The 16,425-nt window shown below is 40.3% G+C and overlaps 1 long non-coding RNA gene across 1 annotated transcript; it reads right to left on the bottom strand.

The window, feature by feature from the left end:
• Window positions 1–6,506: 6,506 nt before the first annotated feature.
• LOC125246677 lies at window positions 6,507–9,069 on the bottom strand. The gene is made up of 4 exons (XR_007179929.1): window positions 8,834–9,069; window positions 8,561–8,710; window positions 7,409–7,485; window positions 6,507–7,149 (listed from the first exon to the last, which is right to left on the bottom strand). It is a non-coding gene; the product is annotated as an uncharacterized LOC125246677 (long non-coding RNA).
• Between the last annotated feature and the right edge of the window lie 7,356 nt (window positions 9,070–16,425).

Genomic DNA, 16,425 nt, shown 5'->3' with positions numbered 1-16,425 from the left:
GGTATTGATAGGACAGATTCGTCTTTAAATCCGTTGATGGGTGTTTTCCTGTTCCGTCCGATAATACAAGAGGGTTTTGTGAGAGAATCAATAGATTTAATGTGATCAGATCCACGTGATGGGTTTTGATTAGTTTATTGCTGATGAGCTAAGAAGTCCTTTAGACAGAGTCCTTTGTTAAAAGAAGTCACGTCATCACTTCTGTTAAGGCTAGGTATTTCCTGTCAGGAAATGGATCTTTTGGACCAAATGAAGCTTTGTTCAATCATGTTGTTCATTGATAAAGTCATTGGTAAGTTCTGTCGAGCGATGCCCTACAGTCCCCCTTTTGCTTGGCGAGGTTCCTGGTGCGAACGTCGGCAGGCACTGGAACAAGAGGCAGAGAGAGAACAGACACACACAAGACACAAACAACATCTCCATCACTGACTGAATTCTGGTGAAGGGCTTGGGTAACTTGGAATAAAAGGGTTAGGAACACTTCAACTAACATAGGGGTGTGTTGTTTAAGACCAGTTGTAATTGGGTGGTTTCGATTGATCTAATTGTCAGTGGTTCGACGAGGAGGTAGAGGCGTAATTTCAATCAGGTTGGTTGAGTTCTCGCGTTCAGGTTCTTGGTCAGTTCTATCACGTCGGAAAATGCGCGGGACGCCTGACGTGCATCTATCGAAAGATTCTTGCACGGCGTTCACTCGCTTGTGCAGGATGAAGGCCAGTGTCAAGGTCACAATATATCCTACAATAGTAGAGATGCAAAGTGCTGTGTCAGCAGCAGACCAAGACCGAATGAATGACACGCCAGCGGGCGGAAGGCGAGCTATAGCTTCTAAGGCTGTATCAACAGGAGTCAGATCAATAAGTTGTTCCTTCCTCCCTGATCCTTTCTTCCAATTCCGGATCGAGGACGAAGGAATGCTGTTTGAAGAACGGTGAGATTTCAAGTTCCGCCTGGTACTCATCGTCGCCAAGGTGGTACAATGCAAGATCGTCTATGTGGAGGATCGAGCCCTTAGGGACACTGATCCAGAGAGTTTGTTTAGGCAGAATAATGCGCGTGGCAGTATCGTGTCGGGTCTAATTGATTCTAGGCCGCAGATGCCCTCGGTATTATCGCGGACGAATGGTTTACTCGGGCATAGGTAATAAATGTCTTTAGTGAGCGTACACATTTTTAGGTTTGGGGCTAGGTACAACTGTTCGTTGTTATCGTGGTACGTCACGACCTCAGGAGTGTGTATTTTGACATAGGTGTTCCCTTGCCAAAATCCAACGTTAACAACATCTTTGAGCCGGTAAATATTATTCGAATCGATAATGGGCAAACTGAGGAGGAAGACTAATGATAGTGAAGGAGGAAAAAGAAAGCATGAGGAGAGAAACAAGAAACACAAAGAGACACAAGGACACTGAGTTTACGAGAGCAAAGTGAGTGTCACATGTGTGGCAACTCCTTTCTACTAGAGGTTGTCACTAGCAGTGCTGTGGAGGAGCATGTGTAAGTGTTGTGTAAAACAAAACCAGAAAAAAAAAAAACTTTCCCTAGAAAGTCATTAGTGTGGTGTAGAGTAGGGGATTGTCAGTCTGTGTCAGTGGGTTTGAACCTCCCCCTTTTCCTGTCGGTTGGAACCTTGGTGCCTCTTTATCTGGTTTCGATGGACCCATCGAAGGACAGGCTCGTTGCGGCCTTGTCTGATTTTGATTCGGTAGGCGACAGGCGAGAGCTTGTCCACAATCTCATGTGGTCCTGTCCAGTGAGGTAGGAATTTCTTTGACAGGCGATGGGGAGCTTTCTGCCTTGGCTGGGCAAAGCTGTAGTGCCACACTTTGTCTCCGACATTGAGTTCTTGGTAAGAGGCCTTTTTGTCGTAGTAGGCTTTACGACCTTCCGCGCTTCTTTGGAGGTTTTGTTGTGCGAAGGCGAAAGTCGCTCTCAGGTGCTGATGCAGCTCTTCCAGATACTGGTGAGTGGTGTAGGCGGTGACGAGGTTCATGTCACCAGGTTGGTACAGCAGGTGTAGTGGTAGTGTCATTTGTTGCCCTGTCATCATTTCGAATGGGGCTACTCCGGTAGACCGGTGAGGGGTGGCCCTGATGGCCATCAGTACCAGAGGGAGCTTGATATCCCAATCCTTTTGGTTGGCGGACACATACTTCTTCAACATGCTTGAACGCCTTCCTTGAGATGCAGCATGTGCTTGATTGAGTGAAGGTGGCGGAGATCAGAGGACTTGGATAGGTCGGAGGTGGCAATGGGATGAGTTATCGGGTCGGAAATGTGAGCGGCAATGGTTTGCAGCATGGGATCCGATGCTTGGAGGGTGAGGAGACCATCAGCAGTGAACTGAGGTGAGAGGTCAACATGGGAGGAGGCGGGGGTTTGCGCGCCAATGGCGTGCTGGTGGTGGGTTATGGCTGCAACTGAAGGGTTGGGTGGGAGGAAGGACATTTCCAAGGCTCTCCATGTGATGCACCAGCTTTGGCAAGGGCATCGGTTTGGTCATTGAGATCTTTGTCTTGCCCTGGTTGGCGTGAATGACCACGGACCTTTTTCCAGTAGATGATCATGTCATGTGTGGTGACAATGGCATCGCATGCTTGGAAAAGTTCCTGATGTTTGACAGGCTTGTTGTTAGCTGTCTTGAATCCGTTCTGTTTCCATCCAGCTAGATGGCATGTGAAACTTAGACGGGCATAGTTCGAGTCAGTACATATCAGGAGTTCTTTGATGTTGTGGGAGGCGGCCAGTTGTAGGGTGATGAGGATGGCTGCTATCTCTGCATATTGAGATGAGTGAGGGCCTAACTTGAACTGTTGTGGTGGGCAAGGGTCATTGTTGAGCCAGACCACGCCTGCTCCCGCTTTCAAGTTGCCTTGTTGATTGTAGGAGCAGCCATCGACATATGCTGTGGGCATGCCTTCACACACATTCTCCTCGAAGTACCTATAGTTTGTCAGTTGCGGTGGTGCCGGTTCTTTGGCTTCTGCTGAGGTATTCAGTGTGTCTGTTGAACAGCTCTGACAGGCTGCTAGCCCGTTTCCCAGTGAGGATTTGTGGTTTTGGGCATATCTTGCCTCGACGTCTCGTCCTTGGAGCATCATTAACCATGTAGCTATGCGGGCGTTGGTTACCACGCCATCCCTGATTCGTTGGCTGTTGAGGAAGGTCACTGGTTGGTGACACGTTTCAATGATAACCTTCTGAGCTCCAATGTAGTTGGAGAAACGCTGAATGGCCCATACAGTGCAAAGCAAGGCTTTTTCGCAGTCTGAGTATTTGCATTCTGGGGAAGCAAGGTTTTGCTGGCATAAGCGACCACCCGTTTGTCTTTGTCGTGGAGCTGGTACAGACCTGCACTGAGGCAATGATTGGAGAATCCAGCTTCCAGATAGAATTCTTTTCCTGGGTCGGGGTAGGTGCTGTTGCAGGGTCGGATGACCCCCTTTTGTAGCATGGAGTCAATGATACCTTGCACTGATTCGTATGATGCTATCGGAATCTTGTACTGCCGCACAAATGTCGGTTGCGCATTTGGGTGAGTTGGGATGCGCACCATGTGGATATCAGTCAGGCCACAGTCCAGGGAATCCTTTGCGAAGGAGTTCTTGTATTTGCACAGAACTTCTTTAAGTCCTTGGCGATCCATTTCACTGTGGAGGGCATCCGCCTCGCTCAGGATTTGTTGGACTTGTGCATTGAACCCAGCATAGGGTTCCTCTGTGTCATTTGAGGGACTGTGGGCCTTGACGGTCAGTTCTACAGGTGACTCTGTTGCAGTCTGTGTTGACACAGCGTAGACAGCGAGGTGAGTGTCATCTGTAAGTTCTGATCGGCAGACACTTTCTTTAGGCACCGGCAGAATAGAAGTGATGGTGATGATCTCATGGGGCTTTGTGCAAGTTACGGTGTTGTGGCATTCATCTGACATTAGTTCAACTGGTATGTGGCCGACGACAGGAACTGTCAGTTCAAAGTCATGGAACGCCTGGTTGATGAGCCATCCCAGGTGACTGGCTTTTGGCACATTGATGTCTTTGGCCGTACAGTTGTTGAACAACACATACACAGCACGAGATGACACTTCTATGAGAGGTGTGGCTTCCAAGGTCAGTCCTAGTTTTAGGCAGGTCCTGGAAGGTTGGAAGAAGCCTAGCTTACTGTTAAGGGTCTGGCCAGGTCGCATGTTGAGGCGGACACTGACACTCTTGCTGTAAGCGGGGATTGTGGCTTCTTGCTCGTTGATCATGGCGCATGCGTCTGGTATTGTTTGACCAGATCGAAGATTCTTGAGGTTGACTGAAGATGTCAATTGGTGTGACAAGGGAGCCCATATGACGTCATTCACGGTGTCAACGCAGGCGTTGAGACAGACCATGATGTCTGCTCCTATGTAGATGTCATGAGGTAGGTTGGGGACAACCAGGAAGTAGTGACTCAAGAGTCTGTCGTTCCATTGTATGTCTGCAGCACAGACGATCTTGGAGGTAGCCATGGTTGTTGACCATGGATTGAGAGGGAAGCGGCTATGCTTCGAGACGTGTGGTATGCTCTGATTGGTCTGCATCAATGTTCTGAAGAGCTTCAGGCTGATAGCTGAGTTTTCAGCCCACAGGTCTAATGCTGCATCAGGCACTGATGTGTCTTGGACATTTATGGCAGTCATGATTCGGAGGGAACCTGAGTCTGACGCTTGCAGTGAGCAGAGGAATGGGTCTTGGTTCCTGTTGCTTGGAGTGGAACTTGCTCTTGACTTTGAACTTGCATCGTCAGTCAGTGGATGGGGGACGGTGTCTGTGACTTGACACTGCGATTCATTGGAGTTTACTGACTGGAGGGGCAGAGGCTCATGGACTTGTGTCCATATCTTCAGGTGTTTGAAGTCTATTAAGGGTTCAAAGCGGTTAAGCAGGTCTTTCCCAATGAGGAGAGGATATGTGTTGAGGGGTGAGACGTATACTGGGTGAACAAGGTTCATTGGTCCCACTGTTAGGTGAATTGGGGCCACATGTTTTAGTTGTAGGCCGGTGTGGGAATATGCTTGGAGGTTCAGCTCACACCTTTGAAGTTTGAAGGTTCCGTTAGACCTCTTTGTTCTGTTTTGGACTCAAAAGTTTGGGATCGGTAAGTTTTTTAATGTTTTTAAAAGAAGTTTTGTCTGCTTACCAAGGCTTACTTTATTTAATTAAAAATACAGTAAAAACGGTAATATTGTGAAAAATTATTACAATTTAAAATAACTGTTTTCTATTTGAATATATTTTACAAAGTAATTTATTATCGTGTTGGCAAAGTTGAATTTTCAGCATCATTACTCCAGTCTTCAGTGTCACATGATCCTTCAGAAATCATTCTAATATGATGATTAGTTCCTCAAGAAATATTTGTTATTATTATCAATGTTGAAAACAGTTGTGTACTTTTTTTCAGGATTCCTTGATGAATAGAAAGTTCAAAAGAAAAGCATTTATCTAAAATACAAAGCTTTTGTAACATTTTACACTGCCGTTCAAAAGTTTGGGGTCAGTAAGAATTTTTATTTTTATTTTTTTGAAAAGAAATTAAAGAAATTAATACTTTTATTCAGCAAGGATGCATTAAATCAATCAATGACAGTAAAGACATTTATAATGTTACAAAAGATTAGATTTCAAATTAACACTGTTCTTTTGAACTTTCTATTCATCAAATAATCCTGAAAAAAAATATATTGTACACAAATATTTTGTACAATTGTAAACAATAAATGTTTCTTGAGCAGCACATTGACATATTAGAATGATTTCTGAAGGATCATGTGACACTGAAGACTGGATTAATGATGCTGAAAATTCAGCTTGCCAACACAAGAATAAATTACATTTTAAAATATTTTCAATTAGAAAAGTCATTTTAAATTGTAATAATATTTCACAATATTACTGTATTTTTAATTCAGTAAATGCACCCTCGGTGAGCAGACGAAACTTCTTTTAAAAACATTAAAAATCTTACTGATCCCAAACTTTTGAGCGGTAGTGTATATGTAGCGGACAGATAACACCAAATAAGACACAATAACACAGAGCGCTTGCTGAAGACAGAAGCTGGTGTTCTTTGTTCTCAGGAGTGCTTTATAGTTTCCTGGTCTGTGACGTCACCCGCTCTGATGTCCCGTCACTCTATTGGTTCGATTTCATAAGTGCTTCAAGACGTAGTCACGCAGAGGTGATCACAATGTGTTCAACGCAGCGTTGATGTTCAAATGTGCTTTGGTGCTGACGTCATTTCCCGTTTGTTGCTGCCGCGCTGTTTGAGCCAGAGCTCCGTCGAGCTGATTCCTAATTGCTTGTTTTTTCTCTTAATATCAAATTTATAACAGACCATTCTCTCTTTTACGGCAAGGGAACACATCGCCTACATTATTTCATATATAAAACACTTGGATTGCCTATATGTACACTGGATTATACTGGATTATATATGTACACATATATGTACACATATATATGTGCATACATATACCTATATAGGTACATATATGCACATATATATGCACCTATATGTTCACCTATAATAGTAAAATTAAAATCCATAGCTGCTAGGCAACATAAATAAAAGTCCAAAATGTAGAAATGTACATTATTTATTTACTCAAGATCAATCAAATAGTACAAAACAAAAAATATAGTACAAGAACAAAAATAAGACAAAAAACCTGCTAGGCAACATAAATAAATGTCCAAAATATAGAAACTAACATTTTTGTAAGTCCTTCATGATTTCAAAAACAATATAGAAACTGGAACTAAAACCATAAGAAAGGGAGCAAGACAGAATATTGACTCCGAAATTCTACTCACAGATTGAGTTGTACACTCAATTTACAGTGACAGGAAGTCCGTCTGCATCCTTCAATTTCAAAACAACACATTTCAAAAAGGTCAGTGTCTTTTTCAGTCCTTTAGGATACTGGATTGGATTCGATTCCAAACGCAAAATATACACATAGGAGGAGGTCCAGTGCCATCAAGATGTCCTCACTCTACTCTGTGATTAACTGGCCATCCAACGTGAACAAAATGTGGTCATACTGCATGAGATGATCCTCCCGCAGGCTTTAGGCACTATCTTAGGTGTTGGGATGACAGGAGGGCTGGTCTGAGCATGGCCCTGGAGAAGAGGGGATAATAGCATTAACCATCTTCACATATTTATTTGAAAGGCAAACCTTATAAGCTAAATTAATTTCAACTACTGTCATATACAACTGCTCAAATACTTTTGGCCATTAACTGAAAATGAATGTAATTTTCTCTTCACATTGAGAGAATCATTTGTGTATTATAATTTGTATAGCAAAATGTGCAATAAGTGTCGTGCTTTGATTAGATTGTGCTTCACACACTGTAGTCAACTGTTCATGGCTCACCTCAATGTCAAACAGCAACCCCAGGTCCACCTTGAACAGTGCAGGCAAGAGGAGAATAGCTGCTTCCAACTGTAGGCCTTTAAACAAAATAACATCATTAGGTTAACATAACATGGGGGATGCTTTTACCCAATACTTTTTTGTTTTGTTTTTTAAACATTCATTACTGTGTGTAAAGCCCAAAGTATACTTCGTATTTTATGCGTATGCTTTTTCTGAACTCAAAACAAATTAAGATCTTTTTGATGAAGTCTGAGAGGTTCCTGTCCCTCCAATGATGAGGGTGAGTAATTAATAACAGAATTTTCATTTTTGGGTAAACTAATCCTTTAAAGGTGATTACCCTTGCACAAATCAAAGCAATTCTCAAACAACACAACTGGATATTCATACAACTACACATTTGTACGAGACATACACTAGAGCTGCAGGATTCTGGATGAAATGAGAATCATGATTTTTTTGGTTGCAAATAGAGATCGCAATTCTCCCACGATTCTAAATAGACAACTAAAAATAACATTAAATTTACTAGTTCTAGCAAAATATTAATTGCTGGACTCCAATTGCTGGAAAATGTTTAATTTGAATGAATTATTTATTAAAATGGTTTTGAATATATTAATAGCTCATTAATAAATACTTGTTTCACTACTAGATGAATCAGGGTTTAACCTTAACGAATCTATTGAATGAATGATTCAATGACAACGTCACTGGTTGCCACCTAGTGGCTTAACAAGGTAATTTATATACAACAGTTATTTGAAGCACCAAGTTAGTTTCGATTTGCTTTATTTTGATCGCTATCTAATGTCCAGTGATTATATCCTAACTGTAAACTTTTATCTTATTACTTATGTGATAATTTTAATATTTGTAAAAGAAATCAAATAACCAAATCCTTGAATAACTACAGTGTGGTTCAAAACTGCTGTCTCTGGATCAGTGGCAGCATGAACACCGAATGTTCCGGTAGGATTTTTGTCAAAGGTTTAATAGACACAGGCGAATTGTTGTCATTAATAAAGTAGGATGGGTGTTTGAATCGAGATTGCGATCTTTTTACAATAAATTGTGCAGCTCTAACATACAGATACAAAGTAAATCAAAGGGGTTTCGGACAAGCCAGGTTGATGATGTATATCATACCTAGAAGCAGGGCACAAGCTGATGTAACTTAAGTTGATTCAAAACTTTAACTCCCTCAATGTCAGCAGATGGTTCATGAAGTTCTCCCCCTCCTTCCAAATAATGAACATCGCCATGGTAAGCTGCTCCTCAATCATTTGTCGGGTTATCCTAAAATAGTGAACATAAAAAAAAAAAATTAAAAAAAATTGGTCACCTTTTGCTAGCATAACTACAAAATACACAAATTTAGACTTATTTTTCTGAAAATAAACCAAAATAGAATATTCTTACGTTCAACTCAGAAAGTACTCCTTGATGAGGTCTTCAGGACTTTCTCTCAGGAAAAAGATAAGGGCCTTCAGGACACACTTCTCAGGTGAATGTTTTCAGTCTGTGATAAAGCAATTGTGATTATTTTTCTTATTTAAAAAAAAAAAGCACAATAATCTGTAATAGGGAATCAATTTTTTGCAGATATGCAATAGCAAAGAACAAGAAAATATAAAAATAATTCGTATTAATGACTGGCCAAATTTGCAATTAATATATTTATGGACAATACCAGCAACACTTCTGGCATTGAGGGATCCAAAAAAAAAATAAAAAAAATTCTTTATTTTTCCAATGCGTTTCAGTACACAGGCCTTCGTCAGTGCTAAAATACTACAGATTTGCAATTAAGAAATGCATCTGAATCAGTCATTGGTTTCATTTAAAATTATGAATTTATAATACATAATTATAAGTCTGAAAATAAAACATGCATCAATTAATAAATTAGCTTTATACCCCAAAATATTTAATCATTCTTGATTAAAGGGATATTTCACCGAAAAATGAAAGCTAGCTGTTAATTTACTTACCATCAGGCCATCCAAGTTGACTTTTTTTTTTTTATTTCTTCAGTAGAACAGTAAATATTTTTAGCTGGAACTGTGATCTTCTGTGATTAATGTAATGTCAATGGTTACTGTCACTGTCAGAATAAAAAATAAATAAATAAATACAAAATTAATACAAAACAACAAGAAAAAAAAGTCACATGCATTTGAGATGGCATAAGAGGGAGTTGATGAATGTTTTGGAATGGATAAGTCTTAGTCTAAAGTTTGTTAATGAGGATAACATTCAAGTCAATAGACAGCATTTGATGGATTTTATTCAAACATGTCCAACATGGGTAATTCATATTATCTATTAACAATTATAGCCGTTTTTATAGAAATTACTTACCATGTAAAGTTAATGCAAGATGTCCTTAGTCGTCAAACATTGAAGAGTTTTAGATCCTAAAAGGGGGAGGGGAATCAGTGTTTATAAATGAAAAAAACTTGTTTGCTGCAGACAGTGCAAGTAATTAATTAGTTGTGTAACAGTTAAATACGCAACCATTTCATTCTACTAAAAAAAACAGGATAAAAAAACACCTCGCGCTAGTCAAATGACGTAAGCCTTAAGTATGTCTTTACTCACAGACTTTCTTCGTCATTTTGGTCGAACAAATAGATCAATAAATCAGAGCTAACGTGAAAAAGACAAATAAAAGAACTGACAAACATTAATTTAAAAACCTAAACTCAATAATTGTAATGTGAGGATCCCCTCAGCCTCGACTCGAGCGTCTCTCCCGCTCCCCACGCACTTCCTGCCCGCAGCATTTCAAATAGTACACGCTACATACACGGTAGAGACGTTTCTTTTAAAAATTATTTAGAGACATACTTACATGGTCCAAACTGAATACATTTCTTTAGAATAAAACGAGTAAATTCAACATCTTGTATAGAATAGAAAAGTTGAAATCGTAACTAACCGAATTTTTTTAATTTGCGCGGCCTGCAGTAACGTTATACTGCAGGCCGCGCAAATTCAAAAATTCGGTTAGATACGATTTCATTAGTATTCATGTTCACAAACAACGTTAATTAACTCATAAACAGCTAAAACACATGTTCAACCTTTGCATTATCGAGTATATTAATTAAAACATTTCCAACCTACCTTAATTCATCCAAGTCCAGGGGAATTAATGGCGGCCGAGCAGAAAACTCGAGAAAGGCTCGTCGAGTCATGACGTCAGAAAAAAAAACGTCTGTCACGGGGTCCTTAAAGAGAAATTATCCTTTGGCTGAAAGTGAGATATTTGAGTAGAGTGTACAATATTGAGAGCAATTCGCAGAAAGAAGAAGTAATTAGACTCAAATGCCTCGTTTCCACTGAGCGATACGGTTCGGTTCGGTTCGGTACAGTTCGGTACGGTTCGGAGCGGTACACCTTGATTAGGCTTGCGTTTCCACCGCAAACAGTACCCTTACTTGATAGGCGTGGTGTAGCCGGAAAATAGTGATCGACGTCATTCTCGCGCGAAGAAGAAAACGATATAGTAAACAACAATGGAGGACATACTACATCAAATCTTGTTCTTGCTTATCGGCTTGAGGCTGTCTGTCACAAAAAGAAGACGAGCTTTGCTTGCTGCACGCCAACATTCGGCGTTTCAGAATACCAAGATCGCAAAGTTCAGACGTCCATGCAGCAGCACCTACCAGCAAGCGGAGGAGAAAACCCGCGTAATTTAAAAACTATTTTACTGTGTCATGAAATGTAGTTTTAAAAGTTTTTCAGGCGAGAATGTAGTTGTTTAAATCTCAAATCTGTGGTTAATTTATAAACATAGCGCCTATTTGAAAATTTGATCTGACGTTGTCGGAGTTGTGAGATCCAGGCGATCACCGGGCGCTCGGTGCTCATGTACCCAGCCGAGAGCAGCTGTACCTCGGCTAGTCCTTCTGACATTCGCCGCTGGCTCTGATGTCTCTGTAGTGGTTAAAAACAAGATATCATTCATCTTGTGTATAACGGGCAATCTTTGGTCTCATTAATTTATAATTTGTTCCCGGGCAAATCGTTTTGGCTGAGGGGAAAGTGAAGTTTTACTTTATATATTTATTTAACTTTACCGTTGTAGTGCGCTGTACGTTTGACTGAATTGTTTGCTTGTCTTTATTTCTTATTGTATAGCTTCTCATATTTTATTTATAATGGTTATTATTGATAATTAAAACTGACGTTTAACAAAAAGAGAAGGTTGTTTTGTCTTATTTCATTTTATTATAGGCTACATACAGTGAAGATAATCAGAGTACATATGCACATATTGCCTGAACCACACATTAATAAGTTTCATATTTTTTAAATAAAAACAAAAAGAGGCAGGGTTATGTTTTATATTTTGTTTTGTTATATAGCCTACATGAAGTGAAGATAATTAATGCACGCGTTGCCTGAACAACATTTGTGTGTAGCACCTCTTGTGTTGTCATTCCCCTTGTAGCACGCGCAAGTGACGATTCTCTGTCAACCAATCAATGTTCTGCAGAGTGTAGCTCCACCCTTTTGGTACGGTACTGTTGTGCTTGGTACCCCAACGAAAGGGTCCCAAAAAGTGGTACGGTACGGTTCGGAATTAGGGTACCATTCACAACTTTTGACAATGGAAACGGCAAAAATTGCGTACTGTACCGTACTGAACCGAACCGTACCGCTCAGTGGAAACGAGCCAAAGTTATAGCAATCCAACTTACAGCCATATTCACTTTTACAGAGGGCTTGGGGACAAAAAGGTTGATAACCAGGTTATGTTTAGAAAATACACTGTAATTTAATGTTGTTTTTAATCCTTTCCCCACCTAAACTAAGAGAATAAGAGAGTTAGAGAACCTTTAAAGAACTATACAGAGGCTTAATGGGGTTCTTTTTATGTCAGTGGTACTATATAGCACCTTAACCACCCCAAAGAACCGCTGAAGAACCAATCTTTTTTAGAGTGTAGTTAAATTCCATAACATGCCAATTACATGTGATACCAATTTCATGTGTTCGCACATACATAAGTTCTTGCATAATTTTTTTTCGTTAATTCTTAGTTTTTGCCTTGATAATAGAAAATATGAGCTAGGCATCATGTATGACAGTCAAAAATGAGATATGAGCTACAAAATGACCAGATCCTGCCATCCTATATAGAAGACATATCTTGTATGTATCGGGCTTATATGTGGATATGAAGAAGCAATACAGGAGACCTATATTTCCTGTATATGCACATATATGCACCTCAATTTTTGCCTATATGTGGCATATATACGCATATATGCAGTATATATATGGCATATATGCAGCATATATGCTGTATATATATGCATATATGCAGCATATATATTATCATATATGTGCATATATGCAGCATATATGTGCATATACACTGCATATAGGTTTCATATATGCGCATATATCCACATATAGATTCTTTCCATGTGGGATACTTCGTGTAAAAACAGCAGAGCAACCTTCAGCTATCGTCTACAATGAGTTCAGCTCATTGTGCTCTTCCTTTGTATCTTGCGATGTAACAGCTGATAAGCCTATATAAATGTCTTTATAACTTTCATGCTTGTTTGTTAAGCAACAAAAAACTGCTGGGAAAGATCAGCTCTACAACAAAATATAGATGGGCAAACAAGGGGAAGGAAGAAAAACAGGATGAAGAGGAAAACAAGGATGAAGAAGAAAACTAAAGATATAAATATTTTTTGTAAGTTTGTGAGAGCTATTTTTGTTAAATTTGGATTGCTAATATAGCAGAGGTATTTTTTAAGTATTTATTTTTCTAATACAGAAGAGACATTATTTCTATCATTATTTCATTCGTTATTTTTTAAACTTGTCATAATAAAACATGTTGAGTAACCTCTGAGAAGCCTATCTGTCTTTGGTTATTATTTTGTAATAACAATTTTCTATCCATGCAGAGTTGGCATACTTTAAATATATTGAAATTATAAGGCATCTTTGAGTAAACTTCAAGTATCATTTGAGTATCTCATTGCCCGGCCGAGTGTCCTGGTTTTCGGTAATCAAAATATGGTCACCCTAGTTTGTACTCTTCTCTCTCACTATACTATTGTTCATCTATTCTAATGGCGAGTGTATCGGATGTTTCTCTAACTTTGTGTGCAGGTGAGGACACGTTTGAGCTGCATGCGGTGCAGTTGGAGCTGGAGGCCGTGGAACGACAGATCCGGACCCTTCTCGAGAAGCAGGCCGAGCTACGCGAGCGGCAGACAACGCTGGAAACATCGCGTGCTGACGCTCATCAATCCTCGTAAGTCTGCAGCATGATATTAACACTCCTGCTTCCTCTACGCCGTGCGTTTCTCTGCACAGGGCTCGAGCACCCAGAACGCGTTCATCCCAGCCCTTGTTCACTCCAGCGCCGTCTCACCAGGGACCTTGGGTTCTTCAGCAGTGGAAGACGCGAGCCAGGCCTCGGACCAGGACCTCTCCTCCGCCGCCGCCCCCGGTCTTCGAGGTCCCGACACGGAATCGCTTCTCCCCTCTTCGCGAGGCGGAACACGACGCCGTGGTCATCGGAGACTCCATCGTCCGCCACGTTCACGCTACCACAGCCAAAGGTAAGGTGCGCAGTCACTGTTTTCCTGGTGCTCATGTTCTCGATGCCGCCGCGCAGGTTCCCTCGATCCTGAATGTTGACGAGAACATCGGAGCAGTAGTGCTGCACACAGGGGTGAATGACACCGGGCTGACGGAGGTGCTGAAGCAGGACTTCAAGAGCCTGATCGAGACAGTATGAGCCACATCGCCCGCGACAAGGATCATCGTGTCCGGACCGCTTCCGACGTACCGACGAGGACATGAAAGGTTCAGTAGATTATTTGCTTTAAATGAATGGTTAATGTCTTGGTGTAATGAACAGAAGCCGCTCTTTATAAATAATTGGAATCTTTTCTGGGAGCGTCCTAGGCTCTTCCGTGCTGATGGCCTGCACCCCAGCAGCATCGGAGCTGATCTTCTGTCAGAGAACATCTCCAAGACGCTTCGCACCGTATGACTAGTAAGTCAAACCTCAAATCACAGTCTGTGTTCTGCCCACTTAATTGATAGAAATGTGAGTGTAGTACAGTCTATAGAAACTGTGTCTATTCACCAAATAGTGAGGTTTAACAATAAAAATAAAGGATCTATAGAAAAACCTGATCGTAATCAAACCAGAAATTCACAAAATTACTGAACAGAAACAATGTCTAAAGCTAGGGCTACTCAACATTAGATCACTGACACCTAAGGCGGTTATTATAAATGAAATGATCACAGATAATAGTCTTGATGTAATTTGCCTTACTGAAACATGGCTTAAACCAAATGATTATTTTTGGTCTTAATGAGTCTTGTCCACCTGGCTACTGTTATAAAAACAAATGCCGTCTGATTGGCTGAGGCGGTGGTGTAGCAACAATCTGTAGAGATATTCTTAACGTTACTCAGAAAACAAACTACAGATTTAATTCCTTTGAAATTCTTATGCTAAATGTTACACTCTCAGATATAAATAAAAAGTTGCTACTATCTCTTGCTTTAGCTACCGTTTATAGACCTTCAGGGCCTTATGCTGATTTCCTAAAAGAGTTTGCAGACTTTCTCTCTGACCTATTGGTCAATGTCGATAAAGCGCTGATTGTTGGAGATTTTAACATTCATGTAGACAATACAAATGATGCGTTAGGGGCTGCGTTTACAGATTTACTAAACTCCTTTGGGGTCAAACAAAATGTCATTGGACCCACTCACCGTTTAAATAATCATACACTAGATTTAATTATATCACATGGAATCAATCCAACCGATATAGAAATTCTACCGCAAAGTGCTGATGTCTCTGATCACTACCTTGTAACTTGCGTACTGCATACTGATGATATTTGTCAAATTGCACCGCGATATCGACTAGGCAGAACAATTCTCCTGACAACTATAGATAAATTCACAAATAACCTGCCTGTTCTGTCTCAGCTGCTCATCGTACCTAAACACACAAATGATCTCGAGAAAATGACTAGCAGCATGTGCACCATTTTCACTAGTACATTAGATACTGTTGCACCGATGAGATTTAAAAAGGTTAGAGAGAAAAATACTGTACCATGGAGACAAACTCGTTTAGAGGTCTTCAGAATCGCGTGGAAAGAAAGTTCGTCCCGTTATAGAAAGACTCTAAAAGCAGCCAGAGCCGAGCATCTCCGCAAACTTATAGAAAATAACCAAAACAATCCAAGGCTCTTGTTTAGTACAGTGGCTAGATTAACAAATAAACAGACATCACCAGAACAAAACATTTCATTAAAGTTTAATAGTGATGACTTTATGAATTTCTTCACTGAGAAAATCGAAAGCATCAGAAATACAATTGTAAATGTACAACCTTTAACAGAGTTTTATGATTCAGCCTCAATTATCACCACTCAAGAACAGTTGCAGTGCTTTACAACTATAGGACAGGAAGAGCTAAATAAACTTATCACTGCGTCTAAACCAACAACATGTTTATTAGATCCAATACCCACTAAACTACTGAAAGAATTGTTACCTGTAGCAGAAAAGCCTCTTCTCAATATTATCAACTCGTCTTTATCTCTAGGTCACGTCCCCCGACTGTTCAAGCTTGCAGTTATTAAGCCTCTCATTAAGAAACCACAATTAGATCCAAATGTATTAACAAATTACAGACCCATTTCAAATCTTCCATTTATGTCTAAAATACTAGAAAAATTTGTGTCAGCAAACTGACCAGTGGTGTCGGTCCAATTGTGCTCCATCTTGCAAAAAAACGCTATCTATGAAACATTTCAGTCAGGATTCAGATCTCATCATAGCACAGAAACTGCGCTCGTTAAAATTACAAACGACTTACTTCTAGCTTCTGACCAAGGCTGTATCTCAATACTAGTGTTACTTGATCTCAGTGCTGCGTTCGACACTATAGATCATAAAATATTCCTAGACCGACTGCAAAATTATACTGGTAT

This window comes from Megalobrama amblycephala, linkage group LG15 (assembly GCF_018812025.1).
Source record: "Megalobrama amblycephala isolate DHTTF-2021 linkage group LG15, ASM1881202v1, whole genome shotgun sequence".
NCBI classification, from domain to species: Eukaryota; Metazoa; Chordata; class Actinopteri; order Cypriniformes; family Xenocyprididae; genus Megalobrama; species Megalobrama amblycephala.
This window is presented reverse-complemented; position numbering and strand designations above follow the sequence as displayed.